At 40.3% G+C, this 17,002-nt stretch overlaps 1 long non-coding RNA gene across 1 annotated transcript in view; it reads right to left on the bottom strand.

Moving 5' to 3' along the window:
* Nucleotides 1–9,689: 9,689 nt before the first annotated feature.
* LOC123963457 overlaps nucleotides 9,690–17,002 on the bottom strand; it is an 18,157-nt gene continuing 10,844 nt past the window's right edge. The window contains exon 3 of the long non-coding RNA XR_006823176.1: nucleotides 9,690–10,158. This is a non-coding gene — a long non-coding RNA (uncharacterized LOC123963457). The remainder of the gene's footprint in view (nucleotides 10,159–17,002) is intronic.

The raw sequence follows: 17,002 nt of genomic DNA on the forward strand, positions 1-17,002 counted from the left end.
AGATTAAATTTTCAACATGTGCGATGTGTCTCCCGATGCTGCCTGTTGGAGAGAACATTCATCAGTCTCAGAGTAGTATTTCTCTCTTAGTTGACATCAAGTATAACAGCCAGACTTTTATGGCCAGGGGCAGAGTACAAATAAGGACATGGAAAAACTTGATCTATCACAATATTTGCTTCCATATGCTTGTAGGTTTCCCTGTACAATCATTTTCTGAGAATAGGCTTTGCCTCTCAACAAGTTTGATTGGCTGGCCTACAGACTCTTGCACAGCAGAAACTGCTGCTGAAATTTGCACATGTCGCTCAGAGGTTGCTTTAGACAGTCTCATTGACCCTGTCTGTCGTAAAACATCTGTCATAACGTATTATCACCGTCATTTTTATGTTCATGTTTTACTGGTAATGAGACACATAGCTTATTTAAAGGATCATTCTGGTATTTTTAAACTTGGGCCCTCTTTTCAGATATCTGAAATCAGATATCGAAATGACTAGCAGTTGCAAAAGGTCTTGGTATCCAGGCAGTTGGGCGTCAACGGGAGTCACTCGTAGGGATCCTTTCCATGATGCTGTTAGGCACTTCGGATAACAGTCTGAGCCTGTCAGCGGCAAAAAGAAGCAGTTTTTGTGGATGTTATTTTGACGTGCCCATTAAAGGTATACCTTGCAGACGTTTTGCGGCTGCTGGCTGAAGCCATCTACTGCACAAATTCCAAAATGTTTCGGACCAGCTAGTCATTTCGACAGCAAAATATCTGTAAATAGGGTCCAGGTTTACAAATATTGAATTTTTCCTTTAATGGCATTTCATTTTCAAAAATAACTTGATCACAATAACATTCAATATACAGAATTTAGATTATGCATTTATAAATGCCAGGAGAGATTACTTGCTTGTCCTTTACCTTCAACCGCATCAATCCCTCTTTTTTCACCATGTTTATCAACCACATGCTAGGCTATGTAAACTATGTAGGGTCTACTACAGGCAGTCTACACCTGGTTATTGAGAGATTTTAACATCACTGTTAAAAAAACAATTAAGTTAATAATGGAGAATATTCGTTTAACACGCCCCATGGTGTTGGTTCGAAGAACTTCTAAATGGTAATTTAGTTGGCAGATGTCATGACTACCTCCATGTGCTTTCCACTCTTGGTCTGACCACCTGTACAGGCAGACAATGTTGAATATACTCAACAGCCACAACAATTGTGTGAATATATATATATATATATATATATATATATATATATATATATATATATATATAACTCTGCAGGGGAGAAAACAACACAATTCACGGCAACACTTACAACTTTTAAGTTTTAAGTCAGGTCATGTACAGCCCATGGCGCTCCGTCCTTAAACCGTTACAGAGCTCCTTACACTTGTGGAATTTTTGAAGCACTAATTTATTAATACACTGTGTAAGTGTAAAGTATGGACATTGCGGTTGTTGCTGTGCTTGCCATCCTCTGCCGTTGGCCTGGCCTATAGCGTAAAACTAAACAGCGTACCGCAACAACCCAAACTGACGCTACCGATTTTTCAGGTCACTAATGTACCAACAGTCCTGCATTTGTAGGATGGTTGTACAAGCAGAAATCTGACCCTACCACTCTTCTGCTTTTCACGTGTTTTATGTTTGTGGATCCAGGCGTGGGTCTGACAGTCATTTATACAGCAATCACTGGGAAGTTAGTGGTTGTCTCATGATTGGTTGAACCAGTACCTGCATGTGAGTCACAATAGGTTCTGCCGATATGAAAGAGTAGTTTGCTTTTAATATCATAGAGATGTGAGGGGAAATATGCCTGGTGTAATACTGTATAAACATTAGGATGTGGCATCCACTGGGAGAATTTACAAAAACAGCCACGTCTGCATGTTTTTAATTTGAATTTCAGTTGCATTGCTTCTGGCTTTGCTTTTTATGTTAATCTATAACAATTCAGAATATATGCACTGATGAGACTTCACTTCTCTGGGGCATGAAATACAATGATGACAGAAAAGCTGGACAAGTAAAAAAAAAAAAAGTTTAATAAATAAAATACAATAAATCCATGTACTCATTTTCCTTCTGCATTATAGTTGTTTTAGTTTTTTACATCCAAAGGAGCTTTGTTGTTGCAGTCATTGAACCAGAGCTTCCCCTTTCTGCCACCATGTCCCATCTTTTACTGTTGACTCTCCATGGAGCCATAGATCACTGAGACCACAGGAGACAGGGAACTAAAATGCTTTTAGAGCAGTAAAAAGATCATTTTAAACAGCAGATGGTTACAATTTCATCTGATGCTTTTTTAGACTTACAGTACGAAGACACCTGAGATAAACGTCGTTCTTCTTCCTCCTCCTTTACTAGAGATGTGCTTGTGTTATTGAAACAATTCATCACAAGCCACAAAGATGTCATAGTGTATATGGGGGACATACTTTGGTTGCTAACGTATAATTTTCTTTCCTCTTCTCTTCCTCTCTCACCTTTCTCCCCTCGGCTTCCAGCGGATCAGTAATGCAGTCCTTGTCTATACGATCCAGCCTGCATGGGTATTTATTAACAGCTGTCACATATTGGCTGCATCAATAATTAGTCACTGTAAAGCCATTTGGGTCCTAATAACAGGCAGGGTCCGCCGTCAGGATGATCCATCAACTAGTCACATGTAAAGCACACATGCCAATGCAGGCGTGTGAGCATCATCTTCCATACGTGTCAATGCCTCATCTCTGCATTGCATTATGAGGTGATATAGTAGGAAGGAGACTTTAATGGCTCATCTCAATCAAAGGACATTGTTCAATAAATTCTGTAAGTAGCAATACTAGCCATGTTACGGCAATTAAATACTGTAGAGCAGGTATATCTTCATTACTTATATATCAGGATGGCGTATTTATCCATTAGCCTGTGTTGAATTTACATGTTGCTAAATGGAAAAAAAACAAAGAAGAGAAACAAATTGAAAGTGCTCATTTCTCTCTACAAAAGTGCACAAATAATAATAACATTTTTTAAAGACATGTTGTGACTCTTACCAGAATTAATTGTTACCTTTACTGAAGTGAAGAACCTATTTGTAACTTTGAAAACTTTTCTCTCCCTCTTATTTTTCCCCCTGAACGTCTCCTTTTTCTTTTTCACTCTGTGAGTTCATTTTCCTAAGGGCCTAAAGCCCTGTGCCCCCTATGAAGTCTCTAATCCAAAAGATGCTTTTACTGTTGCTCGTGGCATAACAGTTTAGCGTCCTCCTCTTGAGAGCCTACACAAATTATTGGATGTTGTCCCTGCTGTAAATAATTTGCACAAAGGATTAACGGTGTGGCCTGCATGTGATGTGGATACATTTCTTGTGGAAGTTTTTGTGTGCATGTGCAAATGCGTGATGCACAGCCTGTCAACAGCCATTGATCTGTAACATTTCCTGCAGTAAAAGTGTGCGTGTGAGTGTGTGTGCATTTTTTGTTTCTTTACTTTTGTTTTTTTTACCATTGCACCATTTGCCATTTTACCTTTTTCAATGCGCGCAATCTGATTAGCTTTTCTATAGCACCTGTGAGGATCTCCATCTATGTGCAAGTGTATGTGCGTTTCTTTGTGTGTATGCTGCACATGATGGGTCATAAAACAAGCCCGATAGGGTCCGTTGCATTGGTGAGCACATTATCATCAGCTGGCCCCAGACTTTTATGGCCTGCCACACCGCTCAGGCGCACCACAGCTCACTGGTGTTTTATGGGTGCTGCTCCCACATACAAGACAGCAGAAACGTTGTAGGGGATGGGTGGGGGTGTTGGCAGGCTTAAGATGTAAATTATAGACTGTGCTAAAGGTACCAGAACAATCACAGAGCTCTTGGTCGTGAAATATGTGTCCCCCGACGGAGGGAGAATGATGAGGTGGGCAGAGGGAATAACATGGAAACTACAGCATCGACCGACACTCTACTAACAAGATCGCCATCATCAAGCACCATTTGTGGAGCTTTACTTTTAGACACGAGAGGCCTGTGTGCAAATATGCATTGAGTGCAAAATAATGATCCAACAGAAATGAGATACTGAGACTGTCTAATGATTTAGTGCCATGTTTACCTCACCAAAACTAAATTCCCCTCAAATTTCATTTATCTTGAATTTCACAGTTACTGTGCAGTCTGACCAATTACTTTGTCACTGATCTTGGTCTAATTCCAGCGATGTAGGTGTGGCAGCAGCCTAAATTATGGTGCTTTTTTATTTTATTTTATTTTTAAATGAGCCTGTGTTTGGCCTCATTCAGCTTTGGTGCCAAAATGCTGCAAGTTCATGTTCCCACAGTCATGCTGATATCTGGGAGATTATGGGATCAGTGGAAACTAGGACACTGCAGCTGCCGTGACTTTTGACTGACATTCCAAAAATGCCACCAGTGTATGCTCATACACAACATCGCACACCATTATCATCCGCAGCAGCACAACTGTCTTTGTTATCGTCAATATTACCTGAAAACTGTGACACTTTTACACAGTGGTGGAAACTAACTAAGTACTAAACGTTTAAAGGTACTTTCTTTGAGTACTATTTTTTGCCACTTTATATTTCTACTTCACTACATTTCACTGGCAAATACTTCACTACATTTATTTGACAGCTGCCCTATGTTTTGAAATTATGTATTGTTATAGGTTAAACTACACAACAGTAAATGGCATATTTAAAATTTTCTCCACCTCAAGCAGCTACAACATGAAAAGGCTGTATACACATTAGTGCACCAGGAATAGTAATCCAATAATTTACGATTAATTTATGCATAACACTGATGCATAAGGGGTACTTTTACTTTTGGTACTTTAAGTAGATTTAGTTAAGTAACAATTTGCATGTACAACTTTGACAACTTGTCATGGAGTGTTTTTATATCATAGTGTTACTAGTATGACTAGTTCTTACACCACTGGTGTTACAGCTGTAAATGTTTTTAACACTTTACAGCAAATAAAACTTCACTGAACTGATGTCAGCAAAGTTACAATATATTAAGTGGATCTGTAAAGAGCTGCAAAAGGACCATACATTGTTGTCTAAATTACTTAGCTATCTTCTACATTATTGATATGGTTCATTAAGGTGAGATTAATTGTTTATTGGAAAGCCCATCGCCCAGAGTTACCAGAGCTGAGTTGTAGCACTGCTGACTGTGCAGTAGTGGACGGTAACAGGTTCTTTACTGTCACTATGAATGATGCCACACCTCCGGTCATCATGCACCACCTCAGTAAGGTTGACCCCAACCTCTGCTACACCTTGCTTCACAGTTGTACCTCACACATGATCAACTTACGCAAAGAAATAAATCAGAATCACTTAAGAGGGAAATTTGCTGTTTTTCCAAAGTATCGGCCTGCTTTATAAAGGCTTTCTAAAAAAACTTAACGGGTGCTGAGTCTCACCCTATTCGTCATTGCCAACCATCTGTCTTAACATCTGCAGTGTGTGATCCCTGTGAGCAGTGAACGATACTCAGACATCAGTCAGAGGGGAGACACCCTGACATCCAAAGGGGAATGAATCAATCACCCAGAGCAGTGAGGCTGCTTACTTAGCTGGGACCCTGCGCTCTGGAGGGACGACGGAGCATAAAACCATCCACTCACTTGGTCGCCTTCAGGGACGAGTTTGACAGAGTGTCATCGAGTCTGTAAAGAGGATGCACAGTCCAGTGAGAGTGAATTTCCTCGAGGTTCAGGGGAAATATATTGTTTTCAGTGTCCATGTTACATTAGAGTAAAACACCAAAAATTTATGAGCATGTTTTTTTTCTCGTTTCTTTTTTTTCTTTGCTTTGTAGCACTACTCAAATTGCTTTATTGGCAAAGCAGTTTTTATATCATTTACAATCTAAGCATAGTATTCTTACCGTCAGGGGCTAAAAGACCATGAACGGTTACCACACTGTTTACGCTATACAATCCACAACACTACTGTGTATACACTATACAGTAGTATATGCATCACACAACATACACTAAATACCACATTATACAACTACATTACTGCACTACTCTCCAACAATGCAGCTGTACTTCACTACTCATCCTAAAGCTTCTCTAATCATTATTTGTCCATAAACAACTGGTCATATGACTGCATTTAAATGAGTCTCTCCTACAGAGAATTATCACTCCACTCTGCAGTTCTACAGAGTGTTTTAACGTCTTTCAGCTCATTGTTTTGGTTTTACGACCCCAAACGTTTCAATCCCTCTCACCGCTCTCATCAGCCTTGATCCAGCTGCAGCAGACAGCTGTTTTCAAAAAAAAAAAACAGCTGCTATAAACTAACTGTACCTATCTACCTGCCCAGCATGAAATGGCACACAGACAAAGTTAGCAGCAAGTTGGTGAACAGAGGAGCATTTAGAAGCATCTTCCACAGCTCAAAAACAACCATCAAATACTACTGCTTTAATGCATACTTAAGGCTTGTTTTTGACTTTTCGGCCCATTTTTTGAGGCAATACATTTAAATAGATTTTTTCTAGATTTGATGTCCACCCCAGTCCAAAAGTTGAGTTTTCAGCTGAAAGAAGATATACTACTGCATTTTACAGTAGAAAAGGTCTTCTTATGGCAAGTTCATAATATGCTTTACATACAGTAAGTCAACAAGCAACATGCACCAGAGCTCCTTTAATACTAGTGTAAGTATTATTATTTTAAAATCCAGTTTCAACCAAAATTGTTGTAATAACTTTATGATCTGAATTTAACTAGATTTTTTAAAATACATAAAAAAATTGTTTTGTTGTATTTTTAATAAAGAAACATAATTAAACACGCACATACTTTAGCATGTATTTCTGAGTGGAGATAATAATAAAAGAAAATCCTTTTGTATATTCCATTCATATAGCGGCCAATCTCACCAGACGCTATATCTAAGCCCCTGTCTTCCCATGTCAATAGGAGTCGTGGCAATCTCATTTTGAGCTGTAACCTTTATCCATAAATCACACATGACGCCTGTCAGACAAAGCAGAGGTGCCTGCTCGGGTCTTGTGATACCGCTGCATGGATTTCTGCTTCAGCAGGTCCGGCTCTCATCAAATATCATTCAAGATGATAATCCGCGGCGGAGGGGGATCTGTGCTCTGAGAGCAGTGGGAAGTTTGCCATTTATCTACTCTCATCTGGTCTAGAGTGTGTGTGTCTGTCTACCTCTCTGTCACACTGTGTCAGAGTCTGTATTGTCTGCAAACAAGGTTTTGAGCCAGAGGAGCAGAGTTCATTCAAACACCCATTTCTGGATTTGGTTGAGGCTTATGTTGCCAGTCGCTGGTCTGGTGCTGCCTCAATTGTGTGACTTTGGTGTTTTAAATGGTTAGTTCCGATCCATACTTTTTTAACCCCCGTCAACAGCAGGACATTGCTCAGCTTCTGTGCTGGGACTCCTGTCTTCTTCTCCAAACTGGGGGCATGCCGACCGCCATCTATACTGTAGATATATGACTTCAAAAAATTCAAACTAACCCTTAAAAGGATACAGCGATGCCAATGTAGTCAAAAACACTTCATTTATTGCAATGTATACTGAAATGTGAATGCTAATGTTAATGTCAAAAGGCAATAGTGAGTCAATAGCGTCCAGTCCACCCTCAGTCCAACATGAGATGACGAAAAAGTAGAGCTCTCAAGTTGAGCGCTGTGGAAGACTGGCTATGTGAGACTAAGTTAAAGTTAAGTTGCAGTCCCGAGTCACTGTCATAGAAAAAACAAGGATTACAAACCAAAAAAGGTGTATTTAAAAATAAGAACAACATTTCTGTCAGACTGGTAATCTTATATTAACATAAATAAGCCAATGCCACCTGTGAATATAATAATAATAATAATAATAATCTTTATTTACATAGCATTTATCAAAACAAAGTTACTAAGTGTTGTACATGGTTAAACAAGGATATAAAACACTACAGAAACTGAGGCAAATAAAATCAAGCAATTAAAATTATACAAAGTTAAAATGGAATAAGATCCCCGCAACAGTGATAACAATGATAATAAACAGGTAAGACAAGTTGGAAATAGAACTGTGCACTAGAATTAATTAAAAAAAAATTTATAAAAGAGATACGTTTTGAGAAGTGATTTAAAATATGTCACTGAGCCTGCAGGCCTCAGGTTCTCAGGCAGGGAGTTCCAAAGCTTAGTGGCCCTGACTGCAAATGCACTTTTACTCTCGAGCCGGGGACTTAGGGACAGCCAGCAGAGCCCTGCCCGAGGATCTGAGGCTGCGTTCTGGCTCATAGGGGAGCAGCAATTCAGCAATGTAGCTAGGAGCAGAACTATTAAGTGCTTTAACTGTGATCAGTAAAATATTAAAATCTATTCTAAAATTTACTGGTAAACAGTTAATGGAGACTAAAACAGGACTGATGTGATCTTGTCTTCTAGTATTTGTTAAATGCCAAACAGCTGCATTTTGTACCATCTGAAATCGTTTTTTTGGCTGAATCCTGGATATATACAGTAATCTAACTGTGATGCTATAAAAGATAGCAGTGTTATCTCTCAGAGTAGGGATGGGGATCGTTAATTTTTATTGATACTGATACCCTTATTGAGACTGCTTAAAGATCCGATTCTTCATCGATACCACTATCAATACTTTACTGTTTAGTGATGGTTATTAGGTAAGACCAGACCCAACGGGCATGAGGTAGGCCTGCACGGTATGAGGAAAATATTTAATGTGCGATAACGTTATATATTGAGATGACACATCACTTGCAATAAATTAACATATATTGAAGTGTACGTGGTAACTGCCTGGTTGTTTTTAATTTAATATTTTAAATACAGCTAAATGTTGTTTCTAGAGCAGCAACATTAATGTTTACAACAGCAAAGTAACTCAATAACTTTATCTGACATCACAAGTAGTGAGTGATGTTTAGAAAGAATAACATCAGTCTGTATCAGTCCCTCCTCTCTCGCTGGCTGCAGGTAACGTTACCAGGTAGAAGGAGGAGCGGCTGGTTTGTGTCAGCCAGCAGCTGAGTTTTTAAGACTACAGACCAGTCTGTGCTCCAGAGAGACAGCTTTCTATTTAGCTTGTTTTTAACATTTGACTAATGCCAAGCTAGCGTTAGCTGTGTTTCAAATTAAATAAATTAATTTTGAGAAATTTTGGAACCGGTCCTTTTGGAACCGGGTCTCGATCCCCATCCCTATCTCAGAGTTTTGGTTAAATTTTGCGTATTCTTGCCCTGCTGTTAGTTAGTAGCTGGCTCTTTAAAAAAGAACTAATGAGATTGTATTGACCCAGTAGTAGACCGACTCAAAAACTGTTGGCATTACTGTTATGAGGCAAGATTGGAAATTTGGTTCACTATACAGTTTTGATTGCAAGGTTCATTATGCGTGTTTAACTGCACAGTCCAATAGCTGCAATTAGTAAATCTGCACAATACTGCCCCCAATTTGGAGCAGGTGGCCAAGAAATTACACATGGTACCTTTTCAAAATAAGTGTTTTGATGTCCTGGTGGCCGCAATGTCCCCTGCTTGTGTTCAGCCAGCGACCTTTTATGCATGTTGTTCTCCATCCCTCTCTCCTCATTTGCTTTCATCTCTCTACTGTTGACTGTCTGTTGCATAAAAATACCCCAAAGTATAAAAATTTGATAAAGTGAGTGTATGCAATTTGAAACGGGTGGCTCACAGTGTCAGACTGGCTGGAAGTAATCCTGTAACCATCTTTCACTGACAAGTAATTTAGTTAGAATCCTCATATTGGGGTATTTTATTGTCAACGCCATTATTTTCTGATTGATACTTTAGTCGTTAATCATTTTCATTGACAAAACTAACAATAAAGAAGCTCTGATAGGGCGATGAGTCCACTCTGTACAGCACAGGGACAACTGTGAATGAAACCCACAGGGATTAAGACCTTGTAAGAGCGGCACGTGAGCAGGAGGTAGAGGATCTGTAATCCATTTACAGAAAGAGACAGGGATTGAAAAAGAACAAATCAGGGTAGCGATGGAGGAGGAGGAGCATTTGCGTCATACAGCTGTGACTTTCCATCACGACATCTGGAGGAGGATCCTTTTCACCCCAGGGTCTCCCAGCCATGGCTCTGTTAAGTGTGAGTTACTGCAACAAAAGACAGGGTATAGCCAAGTGTACAGTACATCAGCCAGAACATATGGCCATAACACTGTGTACAGTAAATACACATCAGCGTGAAATGTGGCTGTTTCCACTGTGAGCACAGATTGGAGCTCACCACAGGAAATAATTCACGTGAGCAAAATGAGCTTTGGCACACACTGAAGGGCTGTTTCGGAGGAAACAGCAAGGGTTGGGTAGTTATCCACCTTAGACTGTAGACAAACGTGTAGAGATTTCATATGCTGGAGTTTAGGTTTATCACTTGTTGTTTTCTTGTCAGATGTTTGGAGCCAGAGAAAAATACTGTTGGCAGCACTGTGGAGTTGAGGTGGGATAAACAAGCAGTGAACACCGCAGCTGAGGGTATCCTGACCTGCCAAAGCAAATGTCCCGCAAAAACTATTTAAGGCTCAATATGTCTTTAAGAGAGCAATAATTATCCTGAATACCACAACAACACACATTACAAGCAGGAAAAATTTCATTTATTGCGTAACAGGACTCATAAAAGGAGTCTAACAGCTCTGTGAGGCTGTACTACATGGTGATGTTTAGCAGTTATGATGCTTAACATGGTCACTGTATGAGTTCAACATTCGCATCCAATTTTGCTAATTAGCATTAAAAACACAAAGTCTAGCTGAGGCTGATGGGAATATCATTAGCTTTGCAGCTTTTGAACAGTGTTGGACAAACTGACATTTCAGTGAGGAAAAGTTCACTTTCATCCTGAGGGGAACATGATTGTGCTTACCACATTTAATTACAAACCATACAATGGTTCTTCAGGTATTTTAGTCAAAACCACAAATGTGAACTTCTGGTGAACCTCAACCAACAGTGCCAACCCTAGAGCCACGCCACTAGCACGGCTAAAAACTACTTTCCAAGGGAGAAATTGGAGGATTTCCCCATCAAATTAAATGCTGGCATGTTTTGTTTTTTTGGAAGCAGGATACTCTTGGACAGAACTAGGCATCCTAAGGCACCTTGCGGCTCCAACGTTCAGCAGTGGGGATTGCTGCTACATATGAAAAAGTTTCCTGCTAAAATGAGATGCGTGCTATTAAAAAACACATCACGACTTGCTGGCATAAGTGTGAATCTCACTGCTGAATATTATTGAAGTAGAGCTGTCTTGAGCCTTTTAACTTAGGAATAGTAACATTTCAGAGAATGTCATCATCCTCTGACTGAACATCAGAAATCGAGATCAGGTAACATTTTCCCCCCAAATGGATATGTAGCATTTTAAAATAAAAATCAATCATGTGTTTTCAATAGAACAGAATATATTCATGATGTGTTTGTGGGCTTAAAAGGTAGAGGTGGAGCTACCAGAGGGATTAACCTGAATTTTTTTCCCCAATTGTGCGTGCATTCAACCTGCACTCTAATCCCCTCCCTGCTCATTACCATCTGTCCTCTGTAATCTCAACCCCTACTGCCCCACCCTTCAGTCATTTTCTCCCTCTTTCTCTGTCTCTCAGTCACTCTCATTGGCTAAAATAGACCAGGACAGGTGTGGTATTTTCGGACTGAGCTGCATCCTCCCTTGTGTCCAAGAGCATAGATCGTCCTGAGCTCAGTGCACACTTGCCTCGACACAGAGGCAGTTCTGTAAATGTCAAGCCCTCTGAAAGAAGTGCTGATAGAGCACTCAACCAGGTAGCGCATTATTTCTGCATAGGGTGTAACTAAAGAGGTATAGTATATATCACATGAGGGAATGCACGGAGTCTCGACAAAAGGCCACAGTCTGAATTGATGGATGATCGTTAAAGAAGCAGTTACTTAATGGGTTGTATATCACATTCACTGACCTGCCACTGCCTCACCTACTCTTCATCTGAACTGAAGAGACTGAGATCATGATTGTGTGTGCTGAATTTGTTGAAAATCCAGTCAATATTTCTTAGAGTCAATTTCTTCATCGCCAAAAATCTGTCTTGACAAGCCATGTAGCGTAATAAGCAGCCTCAGGGCCAGCCTTAGACTTTTAACATGAGTTTTTGCTTTTATAATTTATATATGAGGGAGAAGTTGAGCCGTCTGTATTGACTGTTCTCTCTTGCACTAATGTGTACTCTTATTTTCTTACAAAGCGCACTAAAGGTGTGAAAATCACCAAATTAAATGTTCTTGTACTGTGGTGGGAGGTAACAAGAGGATGGACAAAGCAGAAAGAGCAAGATAAGATTGTCAGGTGCATTAATACTCAATGTGGACTTGTTTTGCTATTTGCTGTTATCTTTTCACTAGTAACCTGTAGCTTGCTTGCAAAAATAATCTGGTGTTTCCACTATTACAACATTCAGTTCATGCTCACGCTGAATGAAAACATCCCACAAAAATGAAACTGCTGTTTTGTCCTATCTGGTATTAATATTATACTATAGGTAAGCTGTATAGTAACCTAAACTTTCATCTAAAATTATAATGAACACACTAACATGAGTCCTAATCAAACCTTAACCACAGTGGTGTAATATTGAATCATTGAATCTCAGCTAATAAGCTGTTTAAATGTTACAAATAAACTGTTGGCAGACTATCCAAATAAAGTGTAACCTATAAAAATATCAATTTTGTACTTTTTATCAAATGTTATAATATTTACTATTACACTCATTTATACTCGTTACTCCTCGGTAACTCCGGCGGTAAGTTACTGTTGAAGTTACTAGCAATAATGTCGACACACAGGCTAAGCTGCTCCTCGGCTTAGACTTTGGCTCAGATAATATTTGGCTTCAACACCTCTTTAAATATTGACAGGCTTATTGTCACACCTGCTACAGTAGCTACTGCAAAAACATATGCCACCTGTATTTTCATAGTGATAAAAATTGCTTCTCCTTATTGAAGCTAACTTATCCTCGGGCAGCAGACGCTCTGGATTCCTCCATATTGCCCAATTGTTAGTGTTGTTGCATTGCCATGAATAGTAATAAGGCTTGTGTTCCTGTAAGAGGGTGCATCAAGGAAACACAGCAGTGTAAAAACCGGCATGTTCAAACAGAAGGTTCATAAAACCTCAAGGATTTCAAAACACATTCAAATTACAAAGCCTATGATGGGATTCTGCCCCAGTCATACTTTTTCCTCATGAAACATTACTGGAATAGCCTACAGTACATTCACAGACACTCGTGCCTTGTGGTTCAGAAATCTGAGTTATGGTCTCAGCAGGGTCAGCTGATGGCTTTGAACCAGGCCCCTCTGGGACCTTCCTTGTCCTCTTCCTGATGCATGTGGAGCCCAGAGGCCTGATTCTCACTGCTGTGAATTCATGACAATTTGCAGGCTCTCTGACATATGAAGTGAGATCGGCAATGCACCCCTGTCCTTCCAGGGCGGCTGAGAAGGACGAGGCCATAAGGGGGAGAGGGAAAAGAGAAAGAGCTGGGATGGTGTATAGATCAAAGGTATCTCTGCTGCAGGACAAAGACATCTAATCAGAAGAATACTGAATTCATTTTGATGCCACATTGTTATTTCTCATTTATAAACACATTACATCACATCCACCCAGACTACTGTTCCCTCACTTGTAACTCACTGTGAATATATTTCTGAATATCGCTAAAGGCCACGAGGGAGTTTTGCATAGCAATAGCATACAGTGAAATGCTGAAGAGTCTGTTGTCAGGTGGCTTTCAAACGCACATCCATCATCTCCCCTGAGAGTGTCAAATTAGCAGTAAGGTGAACAGGTGACTTGCCAGCAGATGCCAAGGAGCTAGCAGGAGAGAGATTGAGGTCATGTTTGTTCAAGTGCCAGATGAATTTGACTTATTCTTCTGATGCAGGAGAGAGAGAGCGTAACAGAGTTGTAGTGTCAATGGCCATTAGAACTAGGATGACATTAAAATTGGATATTTCACTTGGACTCTTCTGTGTTGCCATGTATGCTCCCACCTTCAGGCATCAAGAAATGCAATGAAAACAGTGTTGTTTTCAGAAAAGCGGGCAAAGACCTGAGGCTGTGTATGATTACAGAAAATGGAAATATCTAATACAGAAGCTCACCTTTAGCACCAGAAAAAGTAAGATAACATTTGTGAGACAGTTCTCTTGTTAAGGGCAAGTTTTTCCTTCAATCAAGTAACATGATTTATGTCAAAAGAATTCATGTGTTTGCAGAAAACTCACTTATTGTTGCTCTAACCAAACATAGCTATGTTACCCTAGAGCCATGTGCAGGTTCCACCGCTTTGGTCCAGGCTAAACATATTTGCAACTATTTGAATGATTGCCATGATTTTCCGCACAGACTTTTTCTCTAGCGACAACATGAGGTTGTTTTATTTAGTTTATTAATTGAAATATTTCAACAAATTGGATGGATTGTGATGACATTTGGGGCACACATTCATGTTCCATAGTGATGAATTATAACTTTCATCCCTTACCTTTCATCTAGTGCCATCATCATCGGTACAGAAAAGAAACCAAAATTTCACGGAAACAGGCGCTGCCATCTTGCACTGGTGACCAGAGTGTGTGAAGCAGTGATCAGGGTTGGAGCTACGTTACCAAGGTCCCACTTATACACCCCGCCTACTCAATCATAAGCAAGGCCTAGCAATCAATCATGACTTTACACCCCCTTTTTATAGCATCGAACCAAACTTCTCCAAAAAAATGAACACATGAACATACTGCAATAAGAACTACCTAAAATGACAGAAACCATCTTTGGGGAAAATGTATTTCACATGTACAATTAAGAAATCCGAAACACAAGCGCTTTCATACAGAAATCCTGCAATAAAAGCAGAAACACCGGCATGCAGGCTGTGGCTTTTAACACGGACATATTCAGGCTCTGTTACTTCAACGTACCCGGCTCATACAGCGCAGCGAGCCGCATGTTGACACAATACTCCCGGGAAAAAAGGCAGTGTGACAGCGCCTATAGACAGACAGGGAGACACAACATGCTGGAAACTCAGGTAAACTCCCACTGCATTTTTTGACTGAATGGTAATGAAGCTAGTTGAACTAATCCATGCTCGTTAAGCTGGGCATACACTGCACCACTTTAGTAATCTGTTTTATTCCAACTTACACTGTGAGAGTAAATGGTTTGCAACATAAAGCCAAAGCTCACGATGTAGGTGCTCACACTGTGTGGTCCGATGATCAACCACGACCTGAGTGCTCACACTGTACATTTATAAAACAGCCTGTCAGGCCCCTGCAGACCGTTCTGATTGTTAATAGCCAATAAAGATTTCTTTGAATGCTCCAAGCGAGGTAGAAGTTAAATTATTAGCAAAAATGCTAACAGAGCAGAAACGTGCTTCCTTGATCAGCTGTGTGCTGAAACATCTCAAAAAAAAGAATGGCATGTTAATTGATAGCGAGCACTGTGTTGCCATGGCACTTTCATTCACCACTTTACGTGGGCGCTATGCGAAAAAAAGGCACTGATCGTGGGGAATCCACTCCTGGTTCTGCTTCAACTGTGCAAGAGCCAGAGGACGGCCGACCAAAATTTCTGACATGTGTTGTAAGTTGGAAATGCTACATGCTTAGTTTTATATAAACAGACACCCCCCATTTTTTTGTTAATAATCAATCCATTCAAATACTCTTAAGTCATAACCTAAAGGTAATACACTTGCTCGTCAGTAGATGGTGGTCTGGTACTGCTGTGGATCAAGTAGGGAGACTGTACAAGCCCCGCTCATGCCAGCTCAGAAATAAAGGAGCTCTGGCTTGAGCAAGACGCCAACTTTGCTCCTCTCTCTGTTAATCCACAGGTAGAGTAAAACTTGTTTTTCTATGCTTGGATCAGTATGTAATGTGAATGCAGTATAAAATGTTCCGTAGTGTTGTAAGATGATTTCGAGATGTTTCTAAAGTGACGTAATTGCTGACGTAATCTGCACTCTGCTCATGCGTTGGCGTCTGTAGCCACCTGTCGGAAGCTCCGTCTTAAACCTAACTCTTATCCAGTTTTAATCCACTCTTTTTCGTTACATTTTTTATATCCTTTTTATTTAACTTAAGTTTTACGTGGGTTAAGTATTTTAGCCATCCGACATGGATTTTAAGCTAGATGACCGTAAAAACGCGATCAACGCTACTGATCGCAACAAAGCTCCGGTGACTATGCTAGCCGAAATAACTCTGCCCCATGAGGACTGCACACTCCTTAAGAAAGCGAACAAGAAGATTGCTGACCTTATGGAAGACATCCGACGACTTTCAGAGGAACTCAAAGAGAAAAATTCCCTGCTGACTGGCTTTATGGATGTGGCTTCAGTACAAGCCAAACAGGTTGTTTCTCTTAGCGCAACCGCTAACATCCAGGACACCGTGTTTTGGGACCCCTCTCCCAGGCTTTCATCCTGCTCGACTCCAAAGCATCAGTCAACCTGTGCTGAAGTGGTGGTCCGTGGCTGCAAGAGAGGCTCGGATGGGGCTGCCTCTCCTCCGCACATCGGCCTCTTCAACCGCTAGCCACGCATAGACCAGTAAACCGAAATGTGCACATCCCACACAGAAATAATAGTAATCTCTTAAGGATTAGGACAACTGCACCAACTCCAGCACCCAGAACAAACTCATTTAAAATGGCTCTCTTCAATGTGAGATCACTTTCAAGTAAGACTTTTATCTTAAATGATTTTATCTTGTCTGCAAATCTAGATTTTATGTTTTTAACTGAATCCTGGTTGCAGATGAATGACTATAGCCAGCTAGCTGAACTGTGTCCGCCTCAATATGATTGTTTTAGTCAACCGAGGGTCAGTGGTCGTGGTGGTGGGCTAGTGAGCGTGTATAGGAAAAATTTTAAATGTCATCAAGTACG

This window comes from Micropterus dolomieu, linkage group LG02, assembly GCF_021292245.1.
Source record: "Micropterus dolomieu isolate WLL.071019.BEF.003 ecotype Adirondacks linkage group LG02, ASM2129224v1, whole genome shotgun sequence".
Classification (NCBI taxonomy): domain Eukaryota; kingdom Metazoa; phylum Chordata; class Actinopteri; order Centrarchiformes; family Centrarchidae; genus Micropterus; species Micropterus dolomieu.